Source organism: Amphiprion ocellaris, chromosome 13, assembly GCF_022539595.1.
Source record: "Amphiprion ocellaris isolate individual 3 ecotype Okinawa chromosome 13, ASM2253959v1, whole genome shotgun sequence".
Taxonomy (NCBI): domain Eukaryota; kingdom Metazoa; phylum Chordata; class Actinopteri; family Pomacentridae; genus Amphiprion; species Amphiprion ocellaris.
The window spans coordinates 1,094,818-1,100,980 of record NC_072778.1 but is presented as its reverse complement, the minus strand read 5'-3'; positions in this window follow the sequence as shown (position 1 = coordinate 1,100,980).

The following is a 6,163-nucleotide window of genomic DNA, read 5'->3' as shown; positions in this document are numbered from 1 at the left end:
TCCTTATGCTTTGTTTCTGGCTGCTGCTTTGTCTCCTACCGCTGCTTTGTCTCCTGGTGCTTTGTCTCCTACTGCTGCTTTGTCTCCTGGTGCTTTGTCTCCTACCGCTGCTTTGTCTCCTGGGGCTTTGTCTCCTACTGCTGCTTTGCCTCCTACCTCTGCTTTGTCTCCGGCTGCTGCTTTGTCTCCTGGTGCTTTGTCTCCAGCTGCTGTTTTGTCTCCTGGTGCTTTGTCTCCGGCTGCTGCTTTGTCTCCTGGGGCTTTGTCTCCTAGTGCTGCTGTGTCTTCTACCGCTGCTTTGTCTCCTGGGGCTTTGTCTCCTACTGCTGCTTTGCCTCCTACTGCTGCTTTGCCTCCTACTGCTGCTTTGTCTCCTACCGCTGCTTTGTCTCCTACTGCTGCTTTGTCTCCTACCGCTGCTTTGTCTCCTGGGACTTTGTCTCCTACTGCTGCTTTGTCTCCTGGGGCTTTGTCTCCTACCACTGCTTTGTCTCCTACCGCTGCTTTGTCTCCTGGGGCTTTGTCTCCTACTGCTGCTTTGTCTCCTACTGCTGCTTTGTCTCCTGGGGCTTTGTCTCCTACTGCTGCTTTGTCTCCTACCGCTGCTTTGTCTCCTGGGGCTTTGTCTCCTACCGCTGCTTTGCCTCCTACCGCTGCTTTGTCTCCTGGTGCTTTGTCTCCGGCTGCTGTTTTGTCTCCTTATGCTTTGTCTCTGGCTGCTGCTTTGTCTCCTACCGCTGCTTTGTCTCCTACCGCTGCTTTGTCTCCTGCTGCTTTGTCTCCTACCGCTGCTTTGTCTCCTGGTGCTTTGTCTCCTACTGCTGCTTTGTCTCCTGGTGCTTTGTCTCCTACCGCTGCTTTGTCTCCTGGGGCTTTGTCTCCTACTGCTGCTTTGCCTCCTACCTCTGCTTTGTCTCTGGCTGCTGCTTTGTCTCCTGGTGCTTTGTCTCCAGCTGCTGTTTTGTCTCCTGGTGCTTTGTCTCCGGCTGCTGCTTTGTCTCCTGGGGCTTTGTCTCCTAGTGCTGCTGTGTCTTCTACCGCTGCTTTGTCTCCTGGGGCTTTGTCTCCTACTGCTGCTTTGCCTCCTACTGCTGCTTTGCCTCCTACCGCTGCTTTGTCTCCTACTGCTGCTTTGTCTCCTACCGCTGCTTTGTCTCCTGGGACTTTGTCTCCTACTGCTGCTTTGTCTCCTGGGGCTTTGTCTCCTACCACTGCTTAGTCTCCTACCGCTGCTTTGTCTCCTGGGGCTTTGTCTCCTACTGCTGCTTTGTCTCCTACTGCTGCTTTGTCTCCTGGGGCTTTGTCTCCTACTGCTGCTTTGTCTCCTACTGCTGCTTTGTCTCCTACCGCTGCTTTGTCTCCTGGTGCTTTGTCTCCGGCTGCTGTTTTGTCTCCTTATGCTTTGTCTCTGGCTGCTGCTTTGTCTCCTACCGCTGCTTTGTCTCCTACCGCTGCTTTGTCTCCTGGTGCTTTGTCTCCTACTGCTGCTTTGTCTCCTGGTCCTTTGTCTCCTACCGCTGATTTGTCTCCTGGTGCTTTGTCTCCGGCTGCTGTTTTGTCTCCTTATGCTTTGTCTCTGGCTGCTGCTTTGTCTCCTACTGCTGCTTTGCCTCCTACCGCTGCTTTGTCTCCTACTGCTGCTTTGTCTCCTACCGCTGCTTTGTCTCCTGGTGCTTTGTCTGCTACTGCTGCTGTGTCTCCTACCGCTGCTTTGTCTCCTTATGCTTTGTCTCCTACTGCTGCTTTGCCTCCTACTGCTGCTTTGTCTCCTACTGCTGCTTTGTCTACTACCGCTGCTTTGTCTCCTGGGGCTTTGTCTCCTACTGCTGCTTTGTCTCCTGGGGCTTTGTCTCCTACCACTGCTTTGTCTCCTACCGCTGCTTTGTCTCCTACTGCTGCTTTGTCTCCTACTGCTGCTTTGTCTCCTGGGGCTTTGTCTCCTACTGCTGCTTTGTCTCCTACTGCTGCTTTGTCTCCTGGGGCTTTGTCTCCTACTGCTGCTTTGTCTCCTACCGCTGCTTTGTCTCCTACTGCTGCTTTGTCTCCTACCGCTGCTTTGTCTCCTACTGCTGCTTTGTCTCCTGGGGCTTTGTCTCCTACCGCTGCTTTGTCTCCTACCGCTGCTTTGTCTCCTCCCGCTGCTTTGTCTCCTACCGCTGCTTTGTCTCCTACTGCTGCTTTGTCTCCTACCGCTGCTTTGTCTCCTACTGCTGCTTTGCCTCTGCAGTGTGGATGTCTGCTCCGCTGTGCAGAGTTTTAATCGTGTTTTGTGCATTGTGTGTACGTCCTGCGTGCACCAATGAGTTGCATTTTTAATTGTATGACTGTCGAAATTATATTGTTTTGACTAACATTTTGTTTATTGGTTAATTATTGTTTCTGTTTGTTTTGTTTTTCAGGGCATTTAGTGTTTTGTATAAGTTATATAGTTTCATTTGAACCTGCTCCTTTTGTATATTCGGTTTTGTTTACTTTTCAGTTGCTGAGGGCCGGTGTTGGTGCTGGTGTCCGGGTGGTGGCGTCCCCCTCCTTTTGGTGTGCTGTGGTTCACATCCAGAGTGTCTGTCACGTGTGCTTGGGGTGTTTTTTATACCATTTTGGGGTCCTCCCTTCACTTTCACTGGCCCCATCCACCTTGCGGCCAGCAACTGATTAGATTTCTTTTTTTGTTTCTTTTTCTTTGGCCCTAGTGTGAATGGTGTTTATCTGTTTTAATCAGTTTTTTTTTTTTTTTTTTAGAAAATTAAAGTAAAATGTGTGCCTCCAGTGTTAAAGGAAAATAATTCCCTGGGCGAAATTCCCAGGGTGGCGTTGTCGGACATCTGAATTCATTTTGAACTTGTACAATCTATATTGGGCTCGTGTAGACTCGCACCGCGACATTTACGTTAATTATCTGTTTGTTCAGTCCGTGTTTGTGTGTTTGTGTTGCAGTTAAACTTGTGTTTCAGTGGAGTTCTTTTCTACCAGCTCAGCAGCTTCCACTGAAACTTGGATGAGCATCCAAGAAAAGGAAGAAAGCTTCAGGTGGAGTTTAACCAGAGGGTTTTAGTGTTCGGAAACCTGGACTCAGCATTTCTCTCTGTAAAAACACCAAGTTTTATTTTTACTTTGTTTAGATCAGCAGAAATACGGCTATTTTACAGGTATTTGTTAGTTAAAGCATTGAGAGTCTAGTTTTGTGTCTTTGCAATGAGCAGTGCACAGACGGACATGGTATTTTTGCACCTTCTTTCTTCTATTTACACATTTTGGACAAATTTTGGGTCATTCTGGACAATTTTTATGCATTTGGATAAACTTCAGTCATTTTGGACAGATTTCACCAAATTTTTTTTAACACATTTCATGAATTTTGGAGAAATTTTAGGCATTTGGAACATTTAGAAAAATATTCTTGATGAGATTTATGTAATTTTAGACTAATTTTGAGTGATTTTGAGAATGTTGTAGTCATTAAGGACACACTTCATTTTGAAAGAATGAATGTTTTTATTTCGGATGTGAGAAAAAATAAAAGCCACACAAATAAATCTAAATATTAAAAATAAAAATATATATCTAAAACAACAATAAAACAAAACACAACTTCCAAAGAAAGGCTCTGAGTGAGACACTTTCTGGAGACATTAGATGGAATCAGAAGCTCCTCCAGGTAATAAGTGGATCAGGAGGTGGAACGTCGCTGCAGAAACAGAAGCTTTAAAATGTCATGACTTCATGTTGTTGCTTCCTAATGACAGCAGAGTTCATGAGGAAATGAAATGTCAAGCTGCTGCCTCTGATTCCTGTAAATGGAGCGCTAATTAGAGAACAGCAGCAGAATCCAGACGCGCTCCGTCCATCGCTTCCTCCTGACGCTTTGACAATGAAGACAGACCTTTATCTGGATGGAGATCTTCATCCTCCTTCTCCTCCTTGTCTGTCGGGACCAGAGTGGAAGAACAGAATGAGTCAACAAAGATCTCAGAATAGTTTCTTCAGGAGAAAGTGAATAAAAATCCACCTTGTCTCGGTGACTCATCCGTCACGCTCTGATTCCAGCAGAAGAAACTGTTTCGTTTCCTCAGAAACAAACATCTGTTGGGTTAAACTTCACCTTCATAATTAAAACTGCACTTTATCAGGCGGAGAAAAGCTCTAATTTCTGGACAAACCTGCAGATTTGCTGTAATTTTCTGCTAATTTGTGTGTTATTAGGTTTGTAAGTTTCTCCACATAACAGAGTAATAATTGAGTTTTTTAGAGGTCAGACTGTTTCGATGCCTCGTTAGCAGAACTAGTGGCTTTCTCCTCTCAGCCGGACAAAAACAAAAATGAATTCATTAATTTTGTAAACGAGTGTTTTCATGTAAAGTCTCTCAGCATCTGTGGATTCACACACTGCAGTGAAACTTTCCTCAGACTGTTGTTCTGTTTAGAAGAATCTTTAGATTAGTTCTCAAAATTAATAATAATAACTTTATTTATATAGCACCTTTTAAAACAGAGTGCATAAAGTCCAACAGAAAGAGACCAGAGGGAAACAATTTACCACCCTGTCACTATATTTCATAATTCAGTCTTTCATAGCACGGTATTATTTACATTTTCTTACTGTCCCACAGTAACCAGTAACCCTTTGTTCTGTTCCCACCACTTCCAGTATCTTGCCCTTTGACCTCAAAACTACCCCCAATACAACAATAACTATAGAAATAGTTAATATTTAAACAAAAGGTAAAAGATTTTCAACATAAATCAGTATAACAACACCACATAATAATAATAAAATAATAAAAGAATTAATAATGCCATGTCCAAGTAAGGAAAAAGACCGAGCAGAATCAAAGAAAATAAAGCATAAAACCATAAAAACAAGGCTAGTAAGTAATAATAATAGTAGTAATTAGCATAAATAAATAAATGCATAAATAATTAAATAAAAAGGGGCAGGTGAGAATAAAATAAGATAATAAATTAGATTGTAAAAATGGAAATAAAAATAGCACTTCTATATAATTATGCACTGTGATGTTTGAAATTGTCTCTGTTGCATAAATAAATACATTCAGGAACATCTGAGTCCACTACATCATAATTCACATTTTTCTCCACAACACTGAAGATAAATTTATTTACAACAAACCGTGGCTGAACTGAATCCGCCTACAGAAGAACTGCAGCTACTATTTGCTAATGTTCAGATATTAAATGTGGAAAAACTCAGACGAAGCAGCTGAATACATTAAAATAACTGCAATAGGAGCATCGCTGTTGTAGTGTGTGGAAAAAAAACTCCATAAAGGAGTTACTTAACAACATATAGTTAATATATTTACAGTTTAAAACATATAGTAAACAGTTTACACTTTAATCTGAGCAACTTAAGTCCTAAGTATGGTTCAGGTTGGTGAGTTTTGTTTCTGCTGTTTGCTGATGATGTGAGACTGTTCATAGATGATGTGATGCTGTTTGCAGATGATGTGATGCTGTTTGCAGATGATGTGATGCGTTTTGCAGATGATGTGAGGCTGTTTGTAGATGATGTGATGGTGTTTGCTTCATAATTTATTTTCAGTGCAATAAATTCAGTTCACTCAGTTTCCTTTATTTATACAAATCATCTTACTTTTATTGTCATTTTACACATTGAGGTGAAGACTTTACAAACTTAAAGAGAGACCCAACAATTCCACAGTTTCATTTGGATTCTGTTTGAGCGGCAGGATGAGGTCAGCAGCTCCCAGTCTGAAGTTTTCTGATGGAAACTGATGGAAGGTTTCATCTGTGTCGAGGGTGAGATGCTGCCTCAAGTGAAGAAGTTTAAATATCTCTGGATCTTGTTGAGAAGCTGCAGTGAAATGGAGCCTGAGATGCACAACATGTGCTGTAATATAACGGACCACCAAAGCTCTCCAGTTCCTGATTGGTCTACCCTCCAGTCCTCACCTGTAGTCTGGGCTCTGAGAAGCAAATGAAAGAATGAAGTCTGAGATATAAGCAGCCAGGAATGAGTTTCCTCTGGACTCAGACTCAGAGAGAAGGTGAGAACCTCAAAGTAAAGTCTTTGCTGGTTTGACTCAAAATAAAATAGTTGAGGTTTAATATTTGCTCACATCACCTCCTGGGCGACATCTTCTGAAGGTTTTCCAGGAAACTGGAAGGAGAACCAGAACTTTCT